The 16063-nt window shown below is 36.2% G+C and overlaps 1 protein-coding gene and 1 long non-coding RNA gene across 2 annotated transcripts in view; both read left to right on the forward strand.

The window, feature by feature from the left end:
• NALF1 (NALCN channel auxiliary factor 1) overlaps positions 1–16063 on the forward strand; it is a 428526-nt gene that overhangs the window by 193866 nt on the left and 218597 nt on the right. The gene's annotated exons all lie outside the window — the stretch shown is intronic.
• Positions 1025–9641, forward strand: LOC117666103 (uncharacterized). The gene is made up of 3 exons (XR_004591623.3): positions 1025–2610; positions 3986–4121; positions 8660–9641. It is a non-coding gene; the product is annotated as an uncharacterized LOC117666103 (long non-coding RNA).

A 16063-nucleotide genomic window follows, 5' to 3' on the forward strand; every position in this document is an offset into this window, starting at 1 on the left:
TCTTCAACTCCTCTTTGCACCTAGAATCTGTGCTTAGAGGCATACATGAGATTCTTGTCATTTAAGATTTTGGCAGAAAGTGGCTTTTACTGAGGGTTCTTTAGCCCCATTGATCCTTGTAGATAATTGGAAAAAGGACCTAAAACTTTGTGGCTTTTCTGCTTCATCTCTGATCCCATTTATACTGAGAAAGGCAATACTGAGCTGAAGCAGGGTGCTTCAGTATATATAGTTCCTTAACTACTGTAATGGTAGTTTATTTGGAAAATATTTTATCCCAGCAAACTAAACTGAATGCCAAATTGGAGTTCCTTCATATTTGTTAGTTTCAAAGCTTTTACCAGCTTTATAGGGAGAAGATACAATAATCCCTCAAGTCAAGGTTGCCTGGTGGTTGGGGAGATTGAATCAATCACACGTTTTTTCCCCCGTTGCCTATTTTCTCTGATCTGTAGCATTGCTTTAATAATGTTCTTAATATCTTTCTAATTCAGTTAAGAAGGAGAATATATTCTTCCTGCTAGTGGATGTGTTCTTAAAAATCCCCAGAAGAGGGTCCATATTTTGTTTCACCTTTATTGCTGTTCAGATGTTTTACACATCCTAGGAATTGTATCACTTATTGTACATCATTTGAATATTTTTTTCTGTATGATTTATGTTTTCCCACTTTTTTGTTTTAAACTGTATGCAATATAGAGATGTTGTAGAGTCCTAGTTCTAGTCTTAGCAGTTACAACCATTTGACTTACTAGACTAGATTTGATTTGTCAAATCTAATCAAAAACTGCATCGGGATTTCTAAAGGTACAGCTTGTTATACTAGCCATTGCAAGGTATTTCAGACATAATGCTTTATCAGAAATAAACAAATCACATTATACCATAGTGTTATAGAATTAAACCTTTCATTAGAAAATTCAATTTAGTACTATTATTTGCAGACTGATTTATCTCTTTTAACCTAGATAATTTTAAGTTTTTCCTTTATTACATACAGCACATTCAATAATAGTATATTATGGATTTCAGTTTTTAAAATATACAATTATATGCTGTGATGGCTCAAAGGATAATGAGAATTTGTTTAAAGTTTTTATAAAAAGTTTTACAAAAACAATAAATTTCTTAATTTTTTCATGTAGGATAACAAGGACTTGAACTTTGTAGAGGAACAGAAAAGTGAACGCAGAAAGTAATTTCTGAAATTCTAGATGCAGTTGATTTTTAAAAGTTTCAGGGATTTTTTACAAACATTTTAAGAATATGATAGATAAAGAAAATCTGGTTTTCACCTTTTGATGTTATTGTCTGTCTGTCTGTCTGTCTGTCTGTCTGTTACTAGTAATTACAGTGCCCCTCAATCAAAACTAAAACATTACATGTGACCAACACCTATCAAAATAGGATGTCTGTAGAAGTTTGTAAAAATAGTTTTCTTTTAAAATTTCTGAAAGATTTGTTTTTCATTTAATTAGTTATCTTTGTGGTCTTCGTGTGTGCAGGCACAATATCCATGCTTGCAGTTTAATTATGCTGAATCTCCCTGCTTTCTCCTGATGCCCAAATTAGATTAATATTCAGAAAGATCACGTAGCTGGCATTATCCCAGGTGCACAGCATCTGCTGGCTTTAAGAGTCAGGAAGGAAACATTGATATTCATATTCTGTTCTATTTCTCTCAGCTAGACATTTAATTCTCCAAGATTCAGTGGTGTCCATAGAAAAATATGATTGTGTCACTCAATTTAGCATTTCCAAGTCTCATATGCATAAGCCAACTTACCCTACCTTCAGCATGTTTTTCTTTGTGATTTCCAGGGACCTTACTTTTTCTGTAGTCTGGTTGATTTTCTCTTTCCAGGTGAACAATAAATAGTGGCACTGCATTTTTTGATTCTCTCTTTTTGTTTTGAGAGCTACTCTAGGTTAATGTGAGTGCAGTGATTATAATAACTATTCCTTTCTTTGTGAGTCTTTCTGGAAACACACCAGAAAGAGATGAACACACCAGAATTCTTGGACTACTTTCAGCAAATATAGCCCTCAACAAACAAGATGGATATTTCATCATTCTATCTCATGGGATGGATTAGGATATTAATTAACAAGAGAGAAAGTATTATGGACCATTCCAAAGATAAGAAGATAAGTCTGATTCATTAGAAATCAGGGATTATAGATTGGAAATGGAATTCAGTTCAGAACTTCAACTTGAGGCCAAACCAATTCAGTGTGAAATGCTTTAAAATGCAAGGTTCAGTTAAAAAAGAAAAAAGATTTGTCCGTAGGCTACTGTGAGAAAATTTCAAACCTCCTGCAGCTGCTTCATATATATATATTTGTCAGAATGGGTATGGAAATAGCAAGAATGGAAGAACTAAAGGTCATTAACCTGCAAAATTTTAGCCAAAGAGCTTCAAGGCATTCACAGTAATTTTATAAAATATTCTCCTTGTTCTTTTATCAAGGCAAAGATAGCAAAGATGAAGAAAGGACAGCACAGAAACTCCCACATTGTATAGCAAAGAGTCTCTAGAGAAATTGACTGAAGCAAGGCAGAAAGTAGCCTACTACACAAATAAAAACTTCTCAAGAACTGCTTTAAAAGTAAGCCCTTTTATACATGCTTTTGAAAGGCTGGGCCAAGCACAATATTGAAGGATGCTCATTGTGGAGTGATATAACTGTGTGAATATTTGAGTTGTGTGTTATGTGAGGAAGGTTGGCATAGTTTGTGGGAAAGTAATGGCCTTTCTCAGCAAATTCTACTTATCATTGACTTCATTGGCATGCCAGGTTGAGCATGACACATTGGCAATTTCTTCTGGGAAGGTCTCAGAAGCATATTCATTCACTTGTGGCTTCTCCCTCTAATCACTGGGTTTGGTAGGATGAAAATTGATGTAGCTTTTTGGCAAGCTTTGACCCCTCAACAGAAGGAACTATCATTGGGGTACCAGGATTGACGGTGCTTGGGAAAGTGTAGCCTATATGCTGAGTAGGATTTGATTGTGACAGAGTTGTGGTTTCCTGGCCATATTCTAGGATGGAAGGCAGCAGAATCAGGCTGGCATAGTGAGATCAAACATGCTTGAAATAGATTGTAGAGAAAGAGTTTCACACAGAGAAAGTGGCATACAGTCTTGCCATTAAAAAAAGTGAATGCTAGCCTTTGTAAGTCTAGGCCCTCTTTGTTCAATATCTAGAGACTTTACTCTGCTGCTCAAGTTATGCAGAACTTTTTTAAAAAAACCTTTTTTCAGAACTTCACCTCAGCACAGGTATTAATTTCTTTCTGAGTATGCTTCTAGTCACGGAAAATAGAGATAGGTTTTAAGATAAGTTGCTTTAATTACATGTTCTAAAGAAATTCTTAAAATGAGAAAAATCAGCTACTACAGAAGCAGGAATTTAGCAGCAATTGTCAGCTCCAGAGTTTACATCCTGCATCTGCCTCTTCTTCTTTATGCTTAAGACATTTTGCCACCAGTTTCTCAGCCTTGGACAGTTGGATAGAGACAACTGTTATTTGATACCTTTACTTCTAGCATTGCTATTTCAGCTCTCAAAGTCTTGACTCAGTGGTGTGTGTCAGCCACAAGCCAAAGATCATAGTGAGAACAAAAGGCAAAGTTAAGATTTATAGCTGGCCACATTAAAGAAATTGAGAGCTGAAAAGTTAATTAGATGCTTAGTTTGATCAAGATTGCCATTCCAATGTTCTCTAACTGATGGTGTATCAAGATGATAATGTTAACTGGCTGCTATTAGTAGTGTCAGAATACTCTTTTGATAACTCAGCTCCCCCCTCCTCCCCGCATTATCCACATATGGGACAGAACTTGCAATACGGTATGTTGTCTATACCAATAGTAGAAGTGTGTGTGTGTGTGTGGGGGGGAAGTAATCAAGTTTGCAAAGTGCTTCATAGTCACCTAATTCAATCCACTACATTGAAGCCTGTCCCTATTTCAATTTGCAGATCTGCTTCAGAGGGGTAATTCAACTGAATCTTCATTGAACTGAAGCAGTCCCTCAAATCTTTGCACAATTCTGATAAAAGCCTGGTACAAACTATACAATGGGAGAAATACAGATAAACAGAAGCTGATGTACAAGTAAGATTTCCTCTTATTTGGATAGATATTGGTCATCATTAACTTTTTTCACTCTAAAATAAAACTTGATAAAACTTAGATAAACATTCGCAGTACTAAAATTTTCAGTGTAAGCCTTTTTCCCCTTTGTGAATAAATCTAAATCTAGATCCAAATCTCCAAATCTGTTTATAAATACAACATAAAAATAAAAACCTGGGATTTGAATATCCTGAGATTGGCCATTCAAACTATGGTTGTGCTACCCGATGAATAACTTGTAGAGGGTCAGAATTGGAAAAAGAACCCAACTGATGAGACTTTCACAGGCACAGGGAGAGTATTGTCAAAACTTGCTCTTCTCTCCACCCCCTCCGTTTGCTAATGCAGTTTGGATATGGGATTGTCCAGGCAAAGTGGAAAAAAATTATCAATTTTCCTAACTTGGATGGTTTACTGTCACAAAACTGTCTCTTGTTTTTGTTCTTCATTTTACTTATACAAGCCTGCAATGAGCTATTGTGGTTCCACAGTTGTGAAAACCTATGATTTTTAGATTAAAATTTAATAATTGGAAATAAGTGGTGTGAGAATAATCCAAATTATACTTACATTTTTGTGGTGCTGTGATCTCCTAAACGATAAAGGACATAGAACACACACAAATACATAAATGAAATTAATGATTTCACACCACTTTTAATGACCATTGAGGTAAAGGTGAATTGCTTTCACGCTGTCAAAATATTAGCTATTTCATTTGTATTCATGTATGGAATACTTTTTTTTATAAACAAAAAAGAAATAGTTTTTTCCTGACGCTATCTGAGTTCATGACTTCTACACATTCTATCATAACTCATTTTATCATTACTGGTATACAGGGATTTAAATAATGAACTTAAAACTGTCAACTCTTAGAGTGATAACGAAGAGCCAGCTAAAATGGCATGTTGCCAAACTGATACCGGTAGACTTCTTATTATTCAAGTGGAAGAATGCATTTAAACATTCACCAAATGTTGTGGTTATGAAGGTGGTTGACAGCCCAGAGACATTGGGCTACATGGCTTCAATTTTTATAGCATTTATTTTCTCACATAAACATACCACAAAACTTGTTATTAAGGTCTGTCATCCTTTTGGGACAGAAAGTCTTCAGTTCTTTGTAAAACATTGGAAATGTAAGCCAGATATATCCATACAGAAAAATATTAGTCCTTGATTCAAAGGACCATATACTGAATTCTGCAACTTAAAATTCAGCTCCTTTTTGTCAGCATCAGTTACATTGCCCATCAATTTCCAAAACCAAGCATAGCTTCAGGAATAAGTAAGAGGTGGATGTTTTGAGTAGCAGATGCAGGAAAATAGAAGTAATAGATATTGGAAAACAGGTAGAGTTGTATCATTTGATTTGTTCTGTGTTTTTTGAATCAGAGATGGGTAATCTTTTGGTGCTTGTGAGCTGAGGAAGAAGTCTAAAAGCTACAGTAGGAGCATCATTGATATAAAATTGATGGAACTGTTTTTTGACAGGTTTCTTTGATGAGGTTCTTCTTTCTTAAATTATATTAAGCCTCCTCTATGATTAACTGTAGCTTTAATGTTGTCTTTTATAATCTCAAAATTTCTGCCAAATTTCAGCACTAGTGGTAAGAGGAATCCTAGGGCCACAGATTGCTCACCTTTCCCTAAGATCTCTTCTCAGATAAGGTAGAACACCCATGTCTCTACTTGGGGCTTCAGCTACAGCTTGGCTTAGCTTTTGCAATGAAATGGGAGGATGCCATCTTGTCCTTGATTTAAGGCAACAAAATGCTTAACTCTTGAAATAACTTTTAACAAAATGAAAAGCCCAGGTGGACAGTTACTCTGGAAATCTACCTGGCAAATAGTGTTGCCTTTCCAAAACAATCTGTTGCTTCTGGGCCTATAAAAGTTTAACAGGCACTTATCTCCATAGCAAATTATGTCAGTGGTTGAAGATGTGTGGTATAAAATAAGTATGTAATCAGTTAAATGATCAATTGGCTGCTCTCACTGCTGCCAAATGAGGTAATTATAACATAGTAACAATCACTCAAAATAAATTGATTAGTTTTAAAGCTTTCTTCAAGGGTCCTGTACCTGTGTTATTAGAACAAACCTTGCTAATTATGCTCTGTCAGAGGACAGTGTCTGCTGCCAACTTTTTTGAATAACTATACACAGCATTTTACAATATGAAATACACTATTAAGTATGGAACACTTATTCTTGCTTTTTATTAGATTGTTTTAGTTATTTTCCTGTTGCAATATTCCATATCAAATTCCACAAGTAAATTGAAATTCTACCTTTAAAGCCGGACTGACTGCATACTCTGTAAAAAAAAAAGGACTCATCATTTTTTTAAAAAAAGCAATATTATTAAGTGTTCCTATACTGTATACAAAGAGGATCCTCTTTTGAAAAAAGAGGATTCACTCAAGAATCCCAGGAAATAGTTACACCAATAAGGCCATCTAGGTTTACTAAAAATTATGAAAAATCCTTAAAAATACTGCAGATTCAGAATGAAATGAAATTGACTGACTGACTGATGTTGGTTGTGCTAGAACTAATAATATGACTGAGGATCAATTATGTTTTGGGAATCCTTTTTTCCTGGTTTTTAAATTATATTTTACTTGTTGATTGCATCATAGCACTGTTCATCATATTGATAAATGGAAGTGAGAGGAACTGATTAATTATATTTTAGCACACAAAGTTAAGAAAATCAGACTATTGCTTTCAGGGAGATTTAAGCGCAATGCATTAGTTAAATTTTTTTGTCCCTGAACAGTTTGGTACATATTTCTCAATCCATTAAGCGTCTTAATTTATATTGGTTTGCTTTTGTTTTGCTAACAGGATAAAGAAAAAAAAATCACTTTGTTTTTAGTAATTGATTCTGCAAGCCATGAGCTTCAGGTCAGACAGCTGTCAAAATACAAGAATTATAAAGATTTATTGGAAGAAAAATACCAACTTTGCATGTAACTGTCTACATCAAGACATAGATTGCATCCAAAGGCATATGAAATAGTGGCTGTTGCTAAGACTCAAAAGCTACAAGAATAGTGTTTGACTTGGATACCAAAATATGTTCATATACAGTAGTACAATAACAAAGCAGAATAGACAATCAGTTCAGAAAAAGAGCTTTGATAAAAGTTTTTAATTTAGGTTTGGCAATTATTAATGGAAACAACTTTCAAAACATTTAAAATTGAATTTCCAGAGGGAGCAATGAAAAAGGCAGCATAATGTTTTTTTTAAATTTTAAAATTGTAAATAAGTTCCCTTGCCCACTTCAATTCATAGCTTAGCATTTTATTTTTAACCAAAATTTGTTTTATATCATAATGGTAGATATTGTATTATTATTATTATTATATGGTATTGTTGATCAGATTATGTTTCTATATTTGTTTTTAATTTTCTTGCATAGCATTAATTTATTTTATATTTGAGGCATACAAAAGCTGGACATTAGTTTGTTACTGTGTGGGGGTTTAAAAGTGGGAACTTTAGCCTGTAGATATACTACCGGCACATAACTATTCATTTGCTCAGACCATTTCGTTTCATTCAGTCTTTCCATAACGATCTTCCAGTTTCCCTGTTCTTGACAAGACAATCAGAAGTAGACCAGTGGTGGGTTTCAAATTTTTTTTACTACCGGTTCTGTGGGTGTGGCTTGGTGGGCGTGGTATTGCTTGGTGGCCATGGCCTGGTGGGTGTGGCAGGGGAAGGATACTGTAAAATCTCCATTTCCACCCCACTCCAGGGTAAGGTTACTGCAAAATCCCCATTTCCTCCCGATCAGCTGGGACTCAGGAGGCAGAGAATAGATGGGGCCAGTCAGAATTTTTACTACTGGTTCTCCGAACTACTCAAAATTTCCGCTACCGGTTCTCCAGAACTGTTCAGAACCTGCTGAAACCCACCTCTGAAGTAGACCACCTTATCTTCCATTGGAGCATATTATGATTATCCTGTCTTTCTGCACTAAGTACTCAGTAAAGCATAAAGTGCAGTATAATTTAATTTACAATGTAATTAAAAGTTAGTAGGGGCAGCAGGTAGTAGAGACAGAAGCATTTGAAGATATGTATTTCTTTTAAAAATAATGACTAAATTTTCTTATTGTAGGGTTCTCAACCTTTGTTGTGCTACACCCCCTAAAATTAAAACAAAAAATGTTTCTTTCCCTCATTGATAAAACTGTAGGACCATGCTCTGATAGGTTCTGGCAGTCTGATAGGATCTCCTGTTATAGAAGAGGATTATTAGTTTGTGGACATAGAGAGGGAGGATAATCTGGCAGTGAGTCAGTTGTGTGTGTGCAAGCTAGGCTTGCAAATCCAAGCTGAGTTGCACTAAAAATGTGCTTCCAGGGCCAGAGCTACTTTTCCCTGTAGCCTTGCTTTCAGCAACTACTCCAGCAATAGCCACAAGCCATTCGGAATGCTGCCCAAAAATGACCAACCAAATTAAGATAACCTACTCTTATCTTCCTCTCTTCCAAGGACAACTCTTCCTGGTTGGCAGCATGCTGATTTCTGCATATCCATTCCAAGGAGCAGCCTTCTCTCCAGTCATGAGGTATCATCCTCCTGAGAGTAGAAGAGGCACACAATTCATAAGCCTGATGTGGGTATATAGGTGAGCACCAGCATACCTTCCTCCAAGAAGGTCACTAGGAAGAGCCATAGTTGGAGAAAAATAAACAAAAGAGCCATGAACTTTGGGCAGTGTTTAGCAATAGTTTGTTACGGGATCAATTTTTGTAAGCACAATGGCCATTGGAGAGCTCCCAGTGCCTTGTTACCATGCGTGGCTAGACTTGGCATCAACATCATTTTTAAAATCATTTTTTATTTATTTATTTGTCAAGCACGTATTAGATAATATATATAAGTATAAGCATGAATTGACTACATAAAATGAATACAGTCAAAGGGAACATTAGGACAGGGATGGTAGGCACGCTGGTGCTCTTATGCCCGCCCCTTACAGACCTTTTAGGAATGGGGTGAGGTCAACAGTAGACAGTTTTAGTTAAAGTTTTGGGGGTTTTGGGATGAGACCACAGAGTCTGGTAGTGCAGTCCAGGCATTGACCATTCTGTTGCTGAAGTCATATTTTCTGCAATCGAGTTTGGAGTGGTTCACTTTAAGTTTGTATCTATTTTGTGCTCGTGTATTGTTGTGGTTGAAGCTGAAGTAGTTATTGACAGGTAGGACATTGTAGCAGATGATTTTATGAGCTATGCTTAGGTCATACTGAAGGCAGTGTAGTTCTAAATTTTCTAAGACCAAAATTTCAAGTCTGGTGGCATAAGGTATTTTGTTACGAGAGGAGGAGTGGAGGAGTCTTCTTGTGAAATATTTCTGGACATGTTCAATTGTATTAATGTCCGATATGCAGTGTGGGTTCCAGGCAGATGAGCTGTATTCGAGAATTGGTCTAGCAAATGTTTTGTATGCTCTGATTAGTAGTGTAATATTACCGGAGAAGAAGCCTCACAAGATTAGGTTTACAACCCTTAATGCCTTTTTGGCGATGTTGTTATAGTGGGCTTTGGGACTTAGATCATTTGATATGAGTACTCCAAGGTCCTTGACAGAGTGAGGATCATCTACAAGGTCATGTCCACTTAGCTTGTATTTTGTGTTCTGATTCCTTTTGCAAATGTAAATCATAATTTACAATGTAAATTATGATTGGTAAATGTAAATTTACCAATCATGGTAAAGGATACCTAGATGTGGTCAGTGTAAGAGCACTGTGACTCCATCGAGGGGGAGAATCCCTGTTTTCTTGAAAACACTTTGATCTCCACATAAGGAGATTGAAGCATCATTTCCAATTATTTTTTAAAAATAAAACACTGCTTGACATCCTGCATACTTGTCAGCATCTTAATTTTCATTCATATTTTATTTTAAATATAAAACAGGAAGAGAAAAATGGAATTATTATGAGTCGCAATTATAAGAACCTTGTTCTATATTATCTACATAGTAATCTCTACACAAATTTGTTTTCCACAGAGTTACACTGCAGTGACATTTCCATTTAATCCTACTTTTGCACACTCCAGGAACTTTATATTAATTGCTTTTGATTTCCTAAACATTTTAAATGCAAGGATATTGCAAAACAAATTCTATTGGCAGTTGACTATTATTTCCACTATAACTGTGACTCATCTGCCCTTTTTATCCAGCAGATTATAATAATAGAGCATTTTTTTAAAAAAAAAAAAAGTATTTTCAAGAAACAGTCTCTTTGCTAAGGACATAAAATAAGCATTATTAGTTAGGGTTACCAGATACAAAAATCCAAACAAAGAATAGATGACAAATAGTTGTAGAAAACTCTGCTCCCATTGATGAGCTTATCCATCATCATCATCATCATCATCATCACCACCATCCAAATTTTGTAGCCCACGTCTGTTAGCCAGTTTAGGTGAAATATATTGCTATGATTGGTTCATTATTATTAATTGAGAAATTGTTCATTGATATTTCATTGCAATTATTTAAATAAAACTTCATTCTCAGGGTGAAATAATCTGATTAGCCTGTCAGTAGCAGAGTTAAAAAATAGGGACAGTGAATTCCGGAAGGAATAAAACATAGGTTTCACCCTATTAATGAATTGAAAAAAATATGTAATATGTCATTTTAAATTGAATAAAAATAAAGTTGATGAGAAAAGAGTATATGAAGGACTCTCCCCCTAGGTGGCTGCTGAATGGCAGGAACTTTTCTTTCTCCTGCTGACAGTCTGCTGATTTGGCTGCCAAAGCTGGTTCTTTGGCAATGCTGCTCCCTGGAATTGAATGGGAGCACATAGGAATGATCCAAGATGGCTTTTGAATAACCATGTACCCACATAGGAAGAGAAATCTTGTAGATTGCAGTTCCTCACTGGGAGCGGCTGGAAAATCGTCAGTCATCCATCTTTTTTCTTGGCAGTTTGTTTTCTTAAGCATGCCTGGGTTTTAACTACACTTCTTGAAGTTTATTTTTTTACTTTGCTTCTTATTTCCAAAAATTGACTGGCTGGTTGAATGCTGATTTATTTTAACCCCTTGTTGGACTTTGTCTTTTTTTTTCTGTCTCTTGTCTCTTATCTCTGATCTATTTTATTGTTTTGAATAATTTTGAATAACTGTTTTTCCATAAGGAAATCATGACATCTTCCGGGGTAGTGAAAATGTTTTACATCAATATTGGCCTTTCGCTACAGGGATTTTGCATGCAGATATCCAAAATATCTGCATGCAATCATATTGTGTCTTTCTGCATAAGGGAGTAAAGATATATGAAGATAAGTAAAATGTTAAGCAAGATGATACAAAGCAGGCTACTTCAGCCAGGTAAACTATACCTCCTAAATCATGGTTGTCAAACTTGTGGTGTCACGTTGCCATCATGTGACATTTTGTGATGTTTTTCCCCTTCACGGAGCTGGAGTCGGCGTGGCCTGCACATGAAGCATCTGGCCTGCAGGCCACCATTTTGATAGCCCCTGTCCTAAACTATATATACATAGTCTTCATTCAGCAACTACTCGTTCAGTGACAATTCAAAGTACAATGGCACTGAACAAGCGGACTTACAAGTTTTCCTCACAGTTTGTGGCCATCGCCACAGTCAGGTAATTGCGATTTGGCAACCGACTTGCTGTTACAATAGTCGCAACATCCTGCAGTCATGTGATCACCAGTTGCAACCTTCAGTGCCAGCTTCCAATAAGGAAAATCAATGAGGAAGTCAGCAGGAGGTCACAAATGGCAATCACATGACTGTAGGATGCTACAACTGTGCAGGATTTACCTATTGAAGCAACTAGGGCTGCTAGTTAGTGTGGCCATCTGACATTGCGCTTTATGACTGTTGCATTTAGTGAAGAAGTTGCCACTCATAATTACCATGGTTAAATGAAGCCTTCCTGTTCTTGTACATGTAAAATTTTCATTACCAATGTATCTGGAGAATGTCCTTAGGGATAGTGGGGTTTAATTGTTCTTTTCTCATACTGAAACAGATTTATTAATGGAAATGTTACACAGGAGAAAGGAAAAAAAAATCTGTACGGTGATGGTGTATTTTGATGAGGAGGTAATAGGAAACAGTGTTCATTCAAAAATTTAAAAGATTTAGGGACCACAAATATGACAGAAATTAATTTGTAGATGAATTAAAATATAAAGTTATTCACACAATTTACTGGAATGTATTCTCTTATCATCTTACTATGATCATCAATATAAATAACTTTAAAAAAAAATACAGTCTATCATTAGTGTAATGGTACCCTGAGGCATTTGAGGGTAAAACTTAAAAGCAGTTTAAGTTATAACTTAAATACATGGAAATTGTGCCAATCAATAGCTGCTCTGGAGTCTAATCATGTGACATCCAAACATGATTAGAGAATCATAGGCTTGGATGAACCATCTCATGTAGTGTTGATTTCCACCTTCATTTGTGTGATAGATGTAATATGCAAATTGGCCTGTTGGCATTTGGCTAGCCATTGTTACCAACAGATGCCAATTCAAACTACTGCAATTCTTGTGTAGGTTTTGAGTCACTGCATTACTAATCTAGCACATTGTATCTGGCAGATGGGAATGAATATAACCAGGAAGTCCCAGTCATTTTAAAGCATCATTCAAGAGTGACTGTGTGAGACAGAATAGAACAAAGTAGAGCAAAAAGCATTCATTCTCTGTGAAAGTAGGCTGTATCAATCAGGGCTGGAAATGTGTAGTTTCCACTTTGTGAGAAGTTTAATTAAAAATTGACTACTGCTGAGCTTTATAATCTGAAATACCAAGAGTCTGCATTAATGTTATGATCGAAAAGTATCCCCACTCAAGAACTTCTGCTGTCATGAACAATTAATGTCCTAGCAGCTTTGGAGGTAAGTGGATCTGGGGTCAATATTTTACCATGCTAAAAAACTGAAAAGCAACAGAGCCACAAAGAGGATGATATATAGAGTTGTAGTGGCAGCGTGATAGGGAAATCTTCCCTCCTCGTAATAAAGTTTGCTTTCCTTGAAGGTTTTTATGACAACTGTAAAAAATTTCCACAGGTCAAATTGGTTGCTAACAACCATTTAATAATTTGATTTCCTGGTTATTTGATTATTTAGGACACAGATTTTATCTCTGTAATTGCACTTTGTTAGGGACACATGTACTCCAAATATATTGAATTGTGTATGGCAATTTTCTTCAAATTGTGGCCTCTAGACTACAGTTAACTGGGAATTATGAGAGTTACAGTCTAATCTGTCTGTAATTTCTGCCCAGCTTTTGTAGTGGTTGGAAGCCAAATAGGATAGGAATTGGTTACTGCTTTGATGGGACTTCCAGTAGGCTGTAGAGCTGAATCTCAGAGAAAGTAATGGCAAATGATTTTCATAATGTTGTAAAGAAACCTGTATGCACAAATCCATAAAGTCAGTAGAAGTCAAGATTCATTCAAAGGTCTTTACATCTGAAGAAAGTCAAGTTGGAACAGAACTCTGTTAGATAATTTATGACCCTCAGCTATATTTTGATGTTTTATGTTTCCTCTTCTTTAAATGGCATTTGAAAGTGATGCTGTTCCTTTAGCTCAGGAAGCCCTACATTTCGCTACAAAGTACTACTCTGCCAAAACTGTTATTTTGGGAAAAGCAGATATAAGAATGATTCATAAGCCATTTCCTCTGTTTCATTCACCGTGTGCAAAGTCCACAAGAACAGTGTATTTATTAGGAATCTAGCAGACCATAATATGCTGGGCCTCTTAGATCACAATTGCAGAAGCTTTTGATTTATTGCTTTTTCAGGGGTAGTCATCAGCTCCAGTAGTTGTTAGTCTACCATTATAATGGCAAGTTTTAGTATTATTAATTCCTCCTAGGATTTAATTACCATACCAGATTGTATGCCGGGTGTTTTGAATTACAGTTTTCAGGAAATCTGGCCAACCCAGTTATGGAATATTCAGAATATCTGGAAAATTGACTTCTCCAGCTATAAACACATGAGAACCAGTTAAAATAAAAAATTGTTTGGGGAGTTTAGCTGATGAGAAAGAGATGTGTCCCAGTCTATTCCTATGAGTCTTGTTTCACATTGAGCAAAGTTACTGGTCTTGTTTTCAAAGTGGTTTACTGAGTAATAGCAGTGCACCTACTTACCAGGTTGATGGAGAGGTGCATCCCTGTCCAGAAAATGCAACAGAGTGAAGTCTTGCTTAGTGGTTAGGCATTACACAACACGGTTTAGTTTCAGTCCAGAATCAAGCCATAGGAAAAATGAAGCATAGGTACATGGAAATGAGCCAGGATAACAATAAAGAGGCAAATGTGATCCACGAAGAGATGAAAAGCAAAACAGGAAGCAGAGATGAAGTACTGAATATCCAATGTTGGTCAGTTATTCTCAACAATGGGGTAATCACTGACAATTACTCTTAAGAGGCCAGGTGCAGATTTGGTTCACTGGTGGGCATTGGTGGTTTTGCTTCTCAGAGAGCCATGGAGAGTACCTCTGCTCCAAAGCTACTGATGTGTCCTAGGGCTGGGCACCTTGAAAAAATGTGGGCCTCATCATCCAATTCTTTCCACACCTGCTCTGTCTGATTTTCTATTGAGTCAGACTTAGGAAATTGATGGTCTGCCACATCCTGATACTGACAACATGATGCATCTAGCCTCTTAGCATCTGAGTCAGAGGAATCCATGACACTGGATCCTTTAAAAGATCTTATTTTCTATTTTGTATTAGAAGCACTGAAGCAGGTTAGTGGAAGGCATGGCAACAGTAGACGTTTGAAATGGGGCAGTTTTAGAAAGAGCATAATGCAAAGCATGGGAGTTCTCATTCAATTGTAGCATGTGATACGTGCTGAAGAAAGAAGCATGCTTACCATAAAGCCAATAAGCTGCAGCTGTGCTGCTCATAAGGTTTCTCTATCAAACGTCAGTGGCTGTCACTGTTCCTTATGATCATGCATTGTTGAATTAGTATAATGTAATTAGTTCAGGTAATTCAATAGATTAACTCCTCTGCCAGATGTACAATGCAGACATTCTGTCAAAAGGATGTTTGAGTGAGTAGTTGCTCCATGTGTGGATCTCATATGCTTGCATAGTCATCCTGAACTCTTTCATTTTAGCTTGTCATTCATTTGGCTCTGGATGTTTGGATGGCCAGTTGCAAGAATAGACAAGATCATGGTGGCTGGGTTTTCTGATAGTTAAAATCCTAATCTATTTGGAGGATATCTGGATGGGTGTCAAGCTATTTTTGCTGCTATCTAAAACTGATAGTTCTTTCCAAACATGATTCTCATGAAGTCTGATTAGACAAGATCTGTTGCAATTGCAAGAATTCTGGCAATTGAAACATTTCCCTTCTAAATATTTCCAAAGTACATTAGGTCAAAGCCTTCTTTATTTTCTTTCTAATTGCATTGTTATATATCAGTGAAAAGTCTGATCTCTTTTATCCTATTAGAGAATCTTGTAACAGATTGTTCATGCAAAGGTCTCCTGAATCTTTATGAGTCTGGGAATCACTCAAGATACTACTTCCGGTTTCCAGCAAAAAACGTCCATTGGGGAAAACCAAATTTGTTTAATGTCTGCCATGTTCGCTTAACAACTTACCAACCACCACAAAAATTGGTCACAGTCATGTGTTGACCTGCTTAAAACTGCCAGAACATACTATTGTAATTCCAGGCTTAATTATGGTTATAGGTCAAAAACTACCTGTATAGTCATACCCGAATGGAGAATCAAGGTATAGCCTTCATCAATTATTTACAGTTTAGTGTCCTTCTGCCTAGTTTAATATACTGAGGTATAAGATGTATCATTTACCCATCCACGTTTTTATCTGAATTGTC

The sequence above is a fragment of the Pantherophis guttatus genome, chromosome 5, assembly GCF_059756535.1.
Source record: "Pantherophis guttatus breed Tessera chromosome 5, ASM5975653v1, whole genome shotgun sequence".
Lineage (NCBI taxonomy): Eukaryota > Metazoa > Chordata > Lepidosauria > Squamata > Colubridae > Pantherophis > Pantherophis guttatus.